The sequence below is a fragment of the Solanum pennellii genome, chromosome 10 (assembly GCF_001406875.1).
Source record: "Solanum pennellii chromosome 10, SPENNV200".
NCBI lineage: Eukaryota > Viridiplantae > Streptophyta > Magnoliopsida > Solanales > Solanaceae > Solanum > Solanum pennellii.
The window spans coordinates 76,787,979-76,804,784 of NC_028646.1; positions in this window are offsets into that span (position 1 = coordinate 76,787,979).

A 16,806-nucleotide genomic window follows, 5' to 3' on the forward strand; every position below is an offset into this window, starting at 1 on the left:
TATATATATATATATATATATATATATATATTATACACACACACACATATAGTGCAACACATATTTACTCCTTCGATTAATCACTAAGACCAACTTGTTAAACATCTATTTCACCCTTCTTTTGTAGATCACAAGTAAAAGGAATTTTCGGTAAAAACATGTTTTGTTCTATCTCCTTTGATGTATCCTTATATTAGTTAAGCGATACATGCAATATTGTCCTTATATAATGTTGTTGGAATGTATCCTTTTAAGGAAAGATCACATGTTTTCTTGATGTGTTGAGTTATTGATCTCAACCACACATTCTCAACTTGCTTCATAGGTGACTATTATCTCTCTACATGATTTTATGAAGTAGCAACTATAGTTTGTTTGTTGAACGCAATGATATAGTTGTACCTCCGCATGTAAATGAATAACCTGCCTGAGATCGACCTTTATATGAGTCAGACAAATATCTTGAATCTGCATAACCAATTACTTGTGTATCCGATTCTTTCAAATAAAATAGTCCTATATCAATGGTCCCTTTAAGATATCTACATATATGCTTAATACCATTTCAATGCCTTCTTATTATGGAAAAACTAAATCTTGCTAATAAAGTTACAGAAAAAGATATATTTGGTTGAAAATTACTAGCAAGGTATATTAATGCACCAATTGCACTAAATATGTTATTTCAGAACCAATAAGTTCTTCGTCATTTTCATGAAGTAGAAATTGATCTTTATTAATATCAAGTGATCTTACAATCATTGGGGTACTTAATGGATCTGCGTTACCCATGTAAAATCTCTTTAAAATATTTTTAGTATATGTTGATTGAATAAGTACTTCATTAGTAAAATGCTCAATTTGTAGACCAAGACAAAATTTTATCTTTCCAAGGTCTTTCATTTCAATTTTTTTTCAAATATTCTACTGCCTTTGAAAGCTCTTCGCGAGTTCTAATGATGTTCAAGTCATCAACACATACAACTATTATGACAAATTCAGATCCAGATCTTTTCATAAATACACAAGGATAAATTGGGTCATTCTTATACCCTTCTTTTAATTCAATTCATATAAAGATTTTGAAGTTTATCGAACAATTCTCTCCGAAATCTTTATATATTTCAGGCATTTTTAATCCTTCAGGAATTTAAATAAAACTATCGTTGTCTAGTGATCCATATAAGTAGGCTGTAGTGACATCTATCAAATGCATGTCAAGTTATTCATGAATTTCCAAATTTACAAAATACTTGAAAGGCGATTGCGTCCAGCACAAGAGAATATGTTTCTTACAATCAACGTCAGGTCTTTGCAAAAATTCTTGTGCCATAAGTCATGTTTTATATCTTACGACTTTATTTTTCTCATTATTTTTTCTCACAAAGACCTATTTGTAACCCACTAATTCTATACCTTCATGTGTGAAGACTATCACTTTAAAAACACCGCATTAGCTAATTCAATTTGAATTGCATCTTTCCATTTTAGTCATTTTTTTCCATCTACATTCCTCAACATATTTTGGTTCAAAATCCTCATTTTGTTGCATTATTTATATAGCAACATTATAAGCAAAAATATTATCGATAAGTATATAATTTTGATTCCATATTTCTCTTGATGAGATATAGTTTATGGAGATCTCTTCATTATTTTCAGGCGCCTGAACCTCTTTCAAGGTTTCATCATTGATTATGTCTCATTGCTTTTCTTGAGCAGATACTTAAAAATTATGACCATTTTAATCGTTAGCTCCTTTTCATTTTTGAGGATTTTGTTAATCTTTGAAACTGATTGATTTATCACATTTTAAGCTTCGTTTAGATTCATTTGTATTAATAAATTGTCCCATCGCAAAATCAACTCGAATTGAAGCATTAGTAGCTGGAATATGAGATTAGTAATTTTAGATTGGTGAGTGAATACACCGTTGATATTTTGTAAATAGATTATCTTTTGAACCTCTAGCTCACATTTATTTGTATGAGGATCTAAATGAGATAGTGATAATGCATTTCTATCTATATTCTTTTTTAGCTGCTTATTTTCTCTCTCTAATACTGAGTATATTGATTCATCAAAATAAAAATCAACAAATCATGTTGTAAATAAATCTCCAGTCATAAGTTTCAAATATTTTATAGTAGAAGGAAATTCATACCCAACATATATCCCCATCCTTCTCTGGGGACCCATCTTTGTATGTTGTGGTGAAGCAATCGAAACATATAATGCACATCCAAATATTTTAAGATAAGAAATGTTTGACTCTTGAACAAAAGCCAATTGTAATGAAGAGACTTAAAAATAGCTTGTGAGTCAGATCCGCACAAAACTTGATGCATGCAAAATAACATGACCTCATAATGAAATGAAAAGTTTTTTTTCTCATAAACATTGGTCTAGCAATTAATTGGAGACGTTTAATCAATGATTCCGCTAGATCATTTTGAGTATGAACATGAGAAACCACATGCCCAATTGTTATCCAGTTGATATGCAAGAATCTTCAAAAGCTTGAAATATAAATTCACCCGCATTATCATGACGAATATTCTTAAATGTGTATAATCTAAAAATTAGGCTCTTAACTTTATTATCTGAGCAAATAATGTCACAAACGTCATATTGCGAGTTGATAATAAGCACACATGTGATCATCTTGTAGATGCATCTATCAAAACCATATAATACTTAATGGTCCTCATGATGAATGAATGAACACATATATCACCCTATATAACTTTCAAAAATGCTGGAGATTCAATTATCACTTTGATTGTTGGTGGTGGTCAAGTAATCAATTTGCCTTAAGAACATACAACACAAGAGAATTTCTTAAATGGAAGAATTTTATGGTTCTTCAAACAATGATCATGTGAGTTGTCAATTATTTTGCGCATCATATTAACACGGAATGAACCAACCTTTCACGACCAAGGGGTACCCCTAGATGTAATATGACGCATATAATCCCGAAGGACTCCATACAAGCCACTTATCCTCATAACATAAGAAAATAGAATAATAAGAGTAAAACACATTTCAAGTCTAAAATTTATCATAAAAGAAAGCGAAAGTATATACACTTTATCTCATCATACCCATCTATTACAATATTCAATGAAATAGGACCAAGCCTATACAACATGTGCAAAAAGGGAAATTACATGAAAGAAACTAAATATAGGAAATTCGTCCTCGAACTATGAGGACTCACTAAGCTCAGAAAACAATCAAATCTAAGATCTAACCACAAGAATGACCAACTTGAGTAACAAACCTACATTTGGGGAAAATGTAGGTAAGAGTGCGTTAGTACAAAAATGCACCAAGTATGATAATCATGCATAAAACATTTTAACATGCTAAAAGGAATATTTCATTTCAAAACATGCAATTTACCAAAATAAACATAACATAAAAGGTTAGGAATCATAATTCGTACAACATAGGCCATATAAAGCTTCATCATCTTTAAAATCTTTGAACTCATATGAACAAAGCTTCGTGAGTAATCATAGTTCATTCTTCATGTTCTTTTTGTGGGAATAAGCCTTAACCGACATGAGACCATGTGAGATATAACATGATCATTCGGTGTTAACCACGTTGAAAAGGATTGTCCTACTTGCCTAAGGTACAACCATGGTTTGTTAGCTTAGGTGGATCTGCTTGCTAAATATCCTACGTGGGCACGTAATTTATTGAATAATGAGATTGTTACTAGAAACCAGACTCAACTTGCGTAAAAGGCCCATCTCATGATGTCTACTTGGAAAACCCGGAGTCAACTAAAGTAAAAGGTTCCCATGTGGAAGCCGGACTCAATTAGCATAAAAGCTTCCATCTCATATTTAATATCCACTTGACTTAACTCATGTATCATGGAAGGATGTACTTAACAATCAGTCCAACTTAGTCCATTAGGACGAGAAAACTTTGACCGTCTATGTCTACATGTAAATCTTAATTCAATTAGGAAGTTGGTACAAATTTTGAATTTCGAATCCCTCTTTTCCTTTATTCTGATCCGAATCCCAATGGATATTCCCCCTTTATGAATCCCAATTTCAGCCCATAAGTACCCATGTTTTCAGTGTTAAGAAAAAAAAAAAGAAAAATACAGCCTGCGAGCATAGAAATAAAAACACAAAACTTACCAGCTATATTGTTGCACTAATATTTTGGATAGTTCTCAAGATCATTAAACGAGAATTTCAGGTTTTTTCCTCGCTTACGGTGGTGAGAGATTTTAATTTTGTCGCTAGCTCGTTTGTTGCAGTTTGCTGTCCAGGAAAAGGTAAATTCTTTCTGTTGTTCTGTCGTGTTTGCTCCAATCATTCTCTGCCTTCCTGCTCATGTGTTCCTAGTTTCTTTTCATATTAGATTTAAGCGAAAATGGATGATTACCTTTTGCTAGATTCTTTAAGTTATTGAAATCTCACCTACTGTCTGATTGAGGCAAAGCATAGTTGTGAATCTTTAGCTGATTTGTTTGTCTTGATCTAATTGCTAGCATCTTGATTATGTTCATAATTTTAAGTATTGAATCTGCCTATACCTATCTAGTTTGTCTTCCTCTTGTTCATCAAATTGTATTTGTAAGATTTATTGCTTGTGTATGCGTTTATTAGCATCTTATGCTTATTGTTGTAACTAAATAATCTTGCATCTTCATGTTTGTGCTATTAACATTCCTCAAGCATGCTATTAGCTCGGATTCTCTGTTAGGAATCATTGTTCGGATGTCTATGTGTTTCCTTAGCATCTTCTTTGGTCCCATTTCTCATGCTTCTTCGTAGTCGATCTTTGTTCAAGTGCTAATTGGCTGCCTGCTCATTTTAGTTTCGAGTTTTTCAGTACTTTAGCTTGAATAATTTCCAGAGTCTGTATTTCATCAATATAGATGAAACCCTTCCGTTACGTGGTGAAAAATATGTCTTTATTTGATGTTGGGTTTTAAACGTGTGAACAGGAAATGAAATATTGTGACAAGGGTTGTCACTTTGTCGACATTTGATACATATACCTTTTAGATAATTAATTACTTGTTTAAGATCAAGCGTTATTTAAGTTTCTCTATCCAAATTCCAACTTCCTACTATGCTTTTAATTTTATATCTTTGGGATAATGGGTCATTAAAATCTCATGCTACTGTTATCACTATGTTTTCTATTACTACAACATATTTGATGCCATATGTTTAGAATTATCAAATTGATAGATCACTGCTCTTAATTTCCTTAACTATCATTTGTTCTTCTAATATATTTATTGAGCTGGACTAATTTTATATTTACAAGAGTTATGCCTTCAAGATGTGTGTCTTGTTGTGAATATGTATTTGAGGTAAAAATGTCTCCTCGGAATCCCTTACTACTGTTTTCTGAAACATCACATCAATTTGAACATTTAGATGATTTTAGTCTTCTATTCCAACTTGTTAGGCAGTAGGTGGATTACGCATTCTCATGGATATATGTAGTTACGTATAAGATTCTTTTTATTTTGTTTCTAACCTGTTTTGCTAAGACTATGATCCTGGTCAAGACATGATTGTATCCTTTATTCATTTTGCCTCTTTATTAAACCTTATTTTTATTTTTATTTTTATGTTGCATGTGACAATAATCCAAGCTCACTTGGGACTCATATCTTGCACTTATTTCGAGTTGAATTCCTTCAAGTCAGCCCCGTCAATGTCCGAAGAAATTGGAAGCTGAAACAAGTCTCGGAGAACAGAAACTGTATACATCGGATATACCTGATATACAACAAGTGTATACAAAAACAAAAATTAAGCCAAGAGCCCAAATCAGTAGCGAGTTTGGCCCAAATTTATCTTCTCCTAAATTATTTGATTATGATTATTTATTGTTAGTTTTTATTAACTTTAACTTTAAATAACTTAATTGAATTCCTCAAAAGACGAAGTATATTCTTTGTGTTAGTTTATTTTAATAATTTTTTTTATCAATTCTTATACTTTTATTGAAAATTTTTAGTCAAAACCTTTTATTTATCCTTCAATTAATTTAAAATAGTTTTTATGCTTTATTTGACCAAATTGGTTCAAATTCTTATTTCTAAAATGTTTCAAATAAATTCTAATTAATCTAGTTTCTGTTAAAATCAAATAACTTGTAATTTGATTCAAATGTTTCAATTAAGGTCCCCTTTTCTTAAAAAATAAAAAAATTGTTCTTTGTTTGACTTTTTTTTAAAAGTTAGTATTGTAACTTATTTTTGTAATCATTTTCTTAAAAAATAGTCAAAAAATATTTAATAAAGTCGTATGATAACCGCGTGTTAGCAGACGCTTCAAATGCCTTAAAACCTTCGTGAAGCGTAAATAATAACCTCTTACCAACTTTTTTTCCTAAAATTATAAGGATTTATCTAGTTAATTTTTTTAAAAATTAAGTTTTCTTATTTTCTTTAAAAAATTAAGTGGCGACTCTTTTCTAAGTATTTTTCTTAAATTGGCTTATACTTAGAACATTTTAAAAAAGTAATTTTTCTAAAGATAGTAAACAATGACATAACAACTAGTTACCGCAGGCCAAATGACGTCAGTACATTGAATGTACAAGCATGCAAGAGGAAACTAAAACATGACATAAGCTTGAACTAGAACTGAAAAAATAACTTACCTCGTCTCAACCAAATAAACCTCAACTCAATTCAATATAAAGCAATAAAAACTGTGCGATATACAAAATGATTTTAAAACAATAGATAACAACTCAATGTATTGAAAAATACAATGTATCTCTGTTTGTATGCAAAAATAAAAAATAAACTCTAGCAAACAATCCTTCCAAGAAGAATTGTCCTATGCCCCCGATCCCTACAGAGCGAAAGAGCTGCTTGGTGATCCCTAGGTTGCAGCACGTCCGTTCGTTAACTCCTCGCGCCGGTTCTGCCGTTTCTAGGACCGACCGACGCCTCACCTGCACAGGTACCTACATAGTGTAGTCTTGGTCACACATTCAACATAGATGTTGAATTCATGTGCCTTCTAGAACTAAGTGTATTTGATCCAGCTGCGTACGTGATATACCGTGGTTTCACGGTATTTTTAATGCTTTTTCCTTAAGTTTAATGTGTGTCCAAAAGTCTTTTTGTATTAATTTTTATGTAAGTTTCTCTTTATTTGCAGGTTATCTATCCAAAGATGAACGCTGAAGTTTTGAGCAAGAAATGCAGAAAAGTACCACCTACGGAGCTTGTGACGGTCCGTCGTGCCTGTGACGGTCCGTAGGTGGCATCGTAGTGAAGCTGCTGAAGGAAGACGGGGAAGTCTGACCAAGTGTGGGGTTACGGGGTGCGTGACGGACCGTCGTAGCCATGACGGTCCGTCCTGCTGGTTCGTCGTGAAGATCAGAGAAGTAGTCCCAGTACCAAATTCCAAGAGTTAAAGTGTTATGGAACGGAGACCCTCGACGGACCATTGTTCCTGTGACGATCCATCATACCTGCCGTCGAGAGTAAGGAAGAGAGCAGCAAAAGAATTTACAAAGTATGGTATGACGGAGTCCATGATGGCCCGTCGTGACCACGATGACCCGTCGCCATGTCCGTCGACCTAGCCGCGTTTTGACAGATTTCCAGCAATTAGAGTCCCTCTTTTATTAGGTTTTTGTTTTTTATAAATAGTTTGAAAAACCTCGTTTTTGGGGTTAGACTCTTGGTGATTAGACACTTTTATGTTAGATTCTTTGTGAGGAGATTATTTTGATTATTACACTTTGTTTTATTACATTTTTCTCTGGAGTTGATTGTTGGTGATTTTGTCGATTAATCAAGTAAATTTCTGGACTTTATTCTTTCTCATTGTGAATTCTTATACTACATATATGAATATTGTGATTATGACTATGGGTAACTAAACTCCATAACTAGGGTTGTGGGAACCATAGGCGAATAATGAGGTAAAACCTAACTCAAATAACAATTCTAGAATAGTGTCTTGCATGTATTGATAATTCTTTCGTTTAGAAGTCTTTTTAACGGATGGCCAACGTTAGAACGCGCCTTAATGCTACTTGCTGGACCAAGGAGGTAGATAATAGGAACAGAATTATCAACATAGAATTAGTGTATACTATCTAATAGGCTAGTTTGACTGGTACGAGGTAATAACTTAGTCAAATATCGACTACAATGCTTAATATGAGGTAAAAGTAAGGGTTAGTATAGCAATACACGTAGCCGGATCAATGTGCGGAGTGAAATTTTCTAGATGCCGGACCAACGATTTAGAAATACATAACTTATCACTTTGCATGCAAGATACTAGGAAAGAATTGTTATAGTTAGAATTATCAAGTTAGGAACCTGTGGGGAACACGTAAACCCTAGTTACTTTTATTAATTGATTAAACTCCAACATTTGAAGCTGTTAGTTGTCTCCTTTAATTTAGCTGGTTATTTTCATTCATTTAGAAGTAAAAACCCCCCTTTATTGTCTTTGCTTTCTAAGGTAATAATTGACTAAATAATAGTAATAATAGATTGAAGTTAAGTCTGAACTATTTTCCTCGTGGGAACGATCCCAACCTCATTAGTTGGGTTCTTTACTTGATACAACCGCTTTACTTCTTATTTGAGAAGTAAGTTTGAGCGTATCAAATTTTGGCGCCGCTGCCGTGGAAAGTAGCTTTTAGATTAACTTAAACTTATTACTATAGTTTAGTCGATATTTTCTTAATTTTACTTTGTTTCTTGTTTTTTTATTCTTGCAGAACTATCTTCCTTGTATGCCAAATACACGAAGAGGAAGAGAACCCTTGTTTCCTTACGATCACGAATTAGAGAGTACACTACGCAACATGAATCGAAACTTGGGTATTAATGATGATGATCCAGACCAGAACATCCCAGCTCCGGTTGATGTTCATGGTCAGTTGTTACCCGATGCTCCGGGGGAAAACCAACAGAGGGGAAAAAATCCCGCTCCACGACCCCAAGATTACTACAGAGGCTATGACAATATAGCAGACTCCGATGGGCCACTTGTCTTGCCCCCTCTACCACCAGGCCACACCTTTGTGGTAACTAGTAGCCTGATGCAAATGCTCACTGCCAGAGGTTTGTATTTAGGGCTACCTTCTAAGGATCCACATGCCCATATAGCTAAGGTAAGGGCAGTGTGTAAAAGTTGTGAGGGAGGCCTGACTTGGACTTGGATGTAATAGGGCTAAGAGTGTGTCCTCTCTCACTGACGGGAGAGGCTGCTATTTGGTTCACTGAGCTCCCTTATAACTCAATTTTCACTTGGAACCAACTAAGGGACGTTTTCTAAGCACGCTACTACCCGGTCTCCAAGAAACTAAACCACAAAGACAGAGTGAACAACTTTGTGGCACTACCAGGAGAGTCAGTTAGTAGTTCTTGTGATAGATTCACCTCGTTTTTGAGAAGCATCCCCGACCACCGTATAGATGATAAGTCACTGAATGAATACTTCTATCGGGGACAGGGTGATAATAATAAAGCGGTGTTGGATACTATAGCAGGTGGTTCTTATGGGGAGTGTCCTTATGCTGAGATTGCTGAAAAGTTAGAGAAAATCTCCCGGAACAATAAAGCTTGGAGTACTAGGAAGTCAGATACTAGGAGAAATACCTTCGCAGTGCAATCCACTCACAACCCAGCCACAGATGAGATTCGTGAAGAGATGACTCAGATGAGAACTGAGCTTGGGTTGGTATTAAAACATATCACTAGGGTGCAGAAAAGATAAATGCAGTTAACTACTTGTCTAAACCACCATCACCACATGATGAATGCTATTATGCAGAGGATTCCTATGCGGTAAATGAGCAGACGGGGGGTTTCCGACCGAGTGCCCAAGGCTTAAATCAGGAGAATTGGCGCCAAGGTCAAGGAAACCAAGGTCGGATCTATGGTAACTATAACCGTGAGGGTCATTATGTCTGAGATGGAAACTACAACCGTGACAACAACTTCAACAGGGGTAACTATGGTAACAGAAATGTTAGGAATGGGACCTATGTCCCTCCTCAAAATCGTCAAGTTACTCCTAGGGATGGTGAATATAGTATGGCGCGAGTTGAGGATATGTTGCACAAAATGATGAGGAGGTTCAATGCTAATGATGAGCACATTAAAGAGTTAAGGAGTGATTTAGCGGGGATTGGGCAGAAAGTCGATACACATGCAATATCAATTAAGAAGATTGAGTTATAAATGGCCCAATTATCAGCGACTGTGAACACACGACAACCGGGCACTCTTCCTAGAAACACTGTCCAAAATACGAAAAATGACGGACACTGTATGGCAATCACTACTTGGGATGATAAGCAGACCATTGACCCACCTATGCCGTCTAAGGAGAAAAAGGTGATAAAAGATAATGATAAGGTGATAGAGGGTAGTGGTGAAGTAGAAGATAACACTGGAAAAGATGCTGAAGTGCCTATAAAGGTAATTCCCATGCCTAGACCCCCCCTTTCCTCAGAGATTAGTGAAAAAGACCGAGGATGGTAAATATCGGCGTTATATAACAATGTTGAAGCAGCTTTCTATCAATGTCCCTTTGGTAGAAGCTCTAGAACAAATGCCCGATTATGCCAAGTTTATGAAAGATCTGGTTACAATGAAAAGATCGGTCACTTTCGAGGATGATGATAGAATGCAGTATTGTAGTGCTATTGCTACAAGATCTCTCGTACAAAAGAAAGAAGATCCGGGTGCGTTCACCATTCCTTGTACAGTCGGGTCATTACATTTTGCGAAAGCATTATATGATCTGGGGGCAAGCATAAATCTCAGGCCCCTCTCAATTTACAAGAAGTTGGGTTTGGGTGACCCAAAGCCCACTGCGATGCGGCTACTGATGGCCAATCGAACAGTGAAAAGGCCTATAGGGATACTCTAGGATGTGCTAGTTAAAGTGGAGTTGTTCATATTTCCAACAGATTTTGTTATCCTTGATTGTGAAGTCGATTTTGAAGTGCCTATTATTCTTGGGAGGCTATTCCTTGGTACGGGTAGAGCTTTAGTTGATATGGAAAAGGGCCAAATGAAATTTCGGTTGAACATGAAGAAGCGACCTTCAACATTTGTGGTCCATGAGGCAGAGTGGTGAGCTCCAATCGGCATCTGCTATATCCTACAAAGAAAAGATGAAGAAGGATTATGACCTAAAAAGTGAAAAACGAGAGTTTATGGTTAGGGATTTGGCGCTTTTAGACAGTTCTAGGTTGCGTTGGCTTCCGGGCAAGCTCAAGTCCAACCGGACTGGCCCTTACTTGATTACCCAATTAGTCCATCATGGGGCAGTTGAGTTAGAAACCAATGAGGGAGTGCGATTTAAGGTGAATGGAGAATGAATAAAACTCTATTTTGGGTAACTGAATCGTCAAATGAAGTGATCGAGGCATACCATGTTGATGAAGGCTGAGTAATCTAGTGTCCTCAGTCGTGCCGCGACGTTAAATCAGGTGCTTGTTGGGAGGCAACCCAATACTTATAGTTTTTCTTTCTAGTAATGGTAGAATTTTCTACTAATGGGTTTTAAACTTGCAGGCACATCACCAGGAAATTCTGCAGAAAATCACTCTGCAGCAGTCACTGACGGACCCATCGACGGCCCGTCACGAACGCGACGGACCGTCGCATGAATCCGTTGTGCCAGGTACGTTTTTCAGTTATTTTCAAAACTAGGGCACACGCGACGGAACCAATGACGGACCGTCGCAATTGCGATGGACCGTCGTCGGGGACTCGTTGCATCATTAATGAGCGTACCCGACCCGACCCGACCCGACCCGACCCGACCCGGTTGGGAACTTTTAAAAATTTTCAACCTATAAAAACCCCCACCCCTTCATTTGAACATTTTCTTTCCCTCTTTCTCCCATTCCCTCCCTCTTAAACTTCCGACTTCCTACCTCTCTTTCAACCGATCATTTCCCCAAATTCCCCTATTCCTAAAATCCACTCTTTACTAGTCGGAGTCTGCTGCTGTGGTTCTCTTCTTGATCACCAAGTACCTTCCTCGCTTGTTTTTCTCAAGTTCTCAGGTATGTCTCTGATTTCTACTCATTTACATTTCATTTTTGTTTATCAATTAGTATTAGCCTATTTCTTATTGATGGGTTCATTCTTTAATACATATTCTGTCTGACCTAGGTTGAGAATCCTCAAAATTTCCTTGTTAAAACTCTAGAAATAGGTGCTTTAGCATTGCTAGTTTTATAGGTATTTGGGTTAGACACATGTAGGTTAAAACACTAAAAATTCCATTTGGGTCATAGGGGGTGAATGTGGCATCCCCAGTTCTGTCACTGAATGACAGAACAAGACCCCGATGATGGACCTTCGTACCCATGACAGACCGTCATAGGGTCCGTCCCAACATACCTAATACCCCATTGTCGAATTTTCTCCAAGTGTCCACCAACGGACACATGCGATGGACCGTCATTCCCACGACGGTCCATCCTGCACAACCGTTCTGGTTGTCAGAGACCCTATTCCTAAGGGTCTCTCACTTTTTCTAAGTGTCCTCCAACGGATATATACGATGGACTGTCATAACCTCGATGGTCTGTCCTGCACAACCGTTCTGGTTGTCAGAGACCCTGTTCCTAAGGGTCTCTAACTTTTTCCAAGTGTCCTCTTACGGACATCTACGACTGACCGTTATACCCTCGATAGTCCTTCCTGCATAACCGTCATGACTGTCAGAGACCCCTCTCCTAAGGTTCTCCATACTTTTTCCAAGTATCCTCTGACGGACACCTATGACGGATCTTCATACCCTCGATGGTCTGTCCTGCACAAATCGTCATGACGGTCAGAGCCCCTCTCCTAAGGGTCCCCATACTTGTTCTAAGTGTCCCACGACGGACATCGACGATGGACCGTCATCATCACAAAGGTCCATCCTGCTTATCCGTCATAACTGACAGAGAGTTTCCTTCCGGGGTCTCCACATAAACATAGTTTAAATAAGACATGACGGACCTCATGACGGTCCATCGTACTCACGACGAGACATCACCTAGTCCGTCGTGTTTCATTGTTACTATAGAAATGTCATTACATCTTAACTCTTTTATTTATTTTGTGTCGTTTTGCTTGTCTTGTTTGCTCCTTCTAGTACTAATATTGATTCCTTACAGGTACTATCTCTAATGGCACCAAAATAAGATCGAGTCTACGCACGTGGGCGATCAAAGTCTGTCGCCTCGTCTGCCCACCTGGTCATTGGCGTTGATGATGAGCGTGACCCCGAGTACGTGCCCCCAGGCACTTCCACCCCATCCCGAGCTGCACGTGCTGCCAGAGCCACACCCAAAACGGTGGCATCCGGCGTAGTCACCGCCTCCCAGTCTGATGAGGAGCGCACACTAAACGACACACCTTCTGGGTTAGCTACTCATGAAGAAGGAGCGTCTGTCTCCTTAGAAGTTTCGTGGTCGTAGGAAGCCTCCGGATCTATTGAGGTCCCTGTACCCGCCACAGCTGCACAGTCTGCCTCGTCTGCTGAGGCTGACAGTTCTGAATCCACACCCGGATCACCGAGTCGTGCTCTTACCCTGGTTGCCGATCAGCCCAACCGGTGGTGTGTCGACGACAGTATCAAATTTATTTAGACGCAAAGTTTTTGAATGAGAAAGGAGTCATGACATGGACCCTTACATTGGAGAGGCGGGTCCTTACGGGAAGTCTCCCGACTATGCCAGATATCCACAATCTCTTCACCTGACACCAAGTGGAGTGGAAAGCGTCTTCGTTGGGCCGTTATAGTGAAAATTTGGTCCGAGAGTTCTACGCCTCCTACGTGGCTACTCTCAGATCATAGATTGATCAGCCGGCTGCCCCCACCAAATAGGCCCCACTTGAGCATGTACGAGTACGTGGCATTTAGGTTGATATCTCCCTGCCTGCCATTCGCTGGTATCTATACGGCGAGGATGTTGATGCCAACCGGAACCCTCTCACCGCCGAGTTTGACTACCGGTGGCAAATTGTCAAAGATGGCCAATTCTTGCGTGAGCCATCGCTGAAAGAGACCACCAAGAGGTGGATGACCCTGCACTTGTCTGTTGATGGAGAGGGTGCCGACTGGGTAACCGAGCCGAAAGGAGCCATCAAGAAGGCTAACCTGACCTTTACGGCGAAGTTCTTATGGTTGATTGTCCGCCACTGCCTTTCCCCCACAGCCGCTGATAATATAGTCACATGGAATTGCTGAGGTTCATCAGCGCTTGGACGCTTTTGAGTTGCGGGTGCTAGCTCGGCCAGCCCCTCAGGTGGATGTGTCAACCCTTCAGGCTACGGTCGAGAGTCTTCGCGCAGACATTGATATGATCCTTGAGGCTAGGGTGCCTGACTCTGAGGCCCCTTCTGCAGAGCTTGCTGAGGACACAGTGATGGCGGCCTTATTCGCCACTTTTGAGATTCCACCACCTCCCCCACGAGAGCATTCCAAGAGGCGTAGAGGTCGAGAGGAGGATTAGGATAGAGCACGGAAGAAGGAGCGCCGTGAGATGGAGGCTGTGAGGACACTACTGAGGGTGTCCAGATTACAGAGGTAGTGGGTTCCGGGGAACCGGACCCACCAGCTTGCTGATCGTCTGCGCTTTGCGCCCCAGGTTTGCTTCACCTACCACTCTAGTATTTCAATTTTTTATGCATTGGGGACAATTGCATGTCTTTTTGTTGGGGGTGGGGTAAATGGAAAGTGAGTGCTAGGGTGAAGTCTGAGTAGCCCAATTCAATATCATGTTTTGGGGTTTTCTTGCCTATGTTCTTTTTCCCCAAGAGTGATTATTTTTACTATTGAACCGGCATGTCTATATCTTGTGTACATAGTTTAACTCTGAAGCATGATGGCTAAAATGATATCCTGATGAAATGAAAATGATGCATGACTAGGCATAGTAATTGATAAATGTATGGCTCTAAGCATGACATAGAGGTACACCACTGCATGACCCTAAGTCTAAAATTCGAACTAGGTGTCTCATAATCTGGTAGAGTAATGAGATGTCAAGTGAGTGTGAGGAAGATTTGAATAGTCCACTATTTGTACTAAGCTAGAACTTGCCTGGTTAGTCCTGCTAAAAGTAAGCTGTAATAGACAATTAGGAAAGGATCATAGGCCCTTGTTCAAGATAGCCCATTTTTAGCCTAAATAAAAAAACAAAACAAATGAAATAATCCTTTTTTGATCCAAATGATTTGAGCTTAAACTAGACCTTTCTTTTTTACCCCAACTTATCTTTTCTGGGAATAATGTGTTGGCCCTGGTCCCTCCTTGGACATGTGCACCTCAGCCTATGCCAAAAGCATAAGTTGAGGGTGGCTAATGCAGTAAACAACCCTTTTATGGCCCTGACCCAACTTTGGGTATTGTGTACCATGGCAAAGCCATGAGTTGAGGGTGGCTATTGTGAGGAATGCTCTGAAAAGTGGGGTTAAAAGAACAAAGAGAGAGAAAGAACAAAAGTAAAGTAACTGAAGAATCAGTTGAAAGAAAAGTGAAATAATAATAATAAAAAAATAAAATACAATAAATACAAGCAAGAAAAGAAGAGAGTCACTTACACAAATGGAGAAAGAGGGGAAAATAGCAAGGTAAAAGAATATGAGAAATTGGGTGAAATAAAACGATGAAAAGAGGTATGTTTAGCCGATATGTCAAGGAGGGCATAAAGTCACTGAAGTATACCTAAATATACCCTACCTGACCCTGAGCCTATGTTACAAGCTAAGAAAGTCCTATCGTGATCCTAAAAGTTGTATAGCGAACTTAGAGCTGTGAAAATAAGGGCAAGCTTATGGCAATATGTATGAATGAGTTGTAAATTTGTTCTGAGAGTGAGTGTTGAAAAGTAAACCTTATAATCAAACTGAAATCCTTGTGTGAAAAATGAGGATATTGTTTTGAAGTGAGGACACTAGTTGCAATACCAGAAATATTAACACCTCGGTGAGAAATTGAAGAGGATAGGTGTTAGTGCGTGGTGAGTCTGTGTCATGGTCTGATTCCACATAATTCAAGCCTAATAGTGATAGCATGCATAAATATGATGAGACTGATCGGGATTGATAACCAAATGATTGCGAAAGATAAAACATGGATACTATTGTACAAAGTGTAGTGAGTCATAGTGCGTCGCTTGAGGACAAACAACGAATTTATGTTGAGGGTGTTGATATACCGTGGTTTCACGGTATTTTTAATGTTTTTTCCTTAAGTTTATTGTGTGTCCAAAAGTCTTTTTGTATTAATTTTTATGTAAGTTTCTCTTTATTTGCAGGAAATCTGTCTAAAGATGAACGCTGAAGTTTTTGAGCAAGAAATGCAAAAAAGTACCACCTACGGAGCTTGTGACGGTCCATCGTGCCTGTGACGGTCCGTAAGTGGCATCGTAGTGACGCTGCTGAAGGAAGATGGGGAAGTCTGACCAAGTGTGGGGTTACGGGGTGCGTGACGGACCGTCGTAGCCATGACGGTCCGTCCTGCTGGTTCGTCGTGAAGATCAGAGAAGTAGTCCCAGTACCAAATTCCAAGAGTTAAAGTGTTATGGAATGGAGACCCTCGACAGACCATTGTACCTGTGACGATCCATCATACCTGCCGTCGAGGGTAAGGAAGAGAGCAGCAAAAGAATTTACAAAGTATGGTATGACGGAGTCCATGATGGCCCGTCGTGACCACGACGACCCGTCGCCATGTCCGTCGACCCAGCCGCGTTTTGACAGATTTCCAGCAATTAGAGTCCCTCTTTTATTAGGTTTTTGTTTTTTAT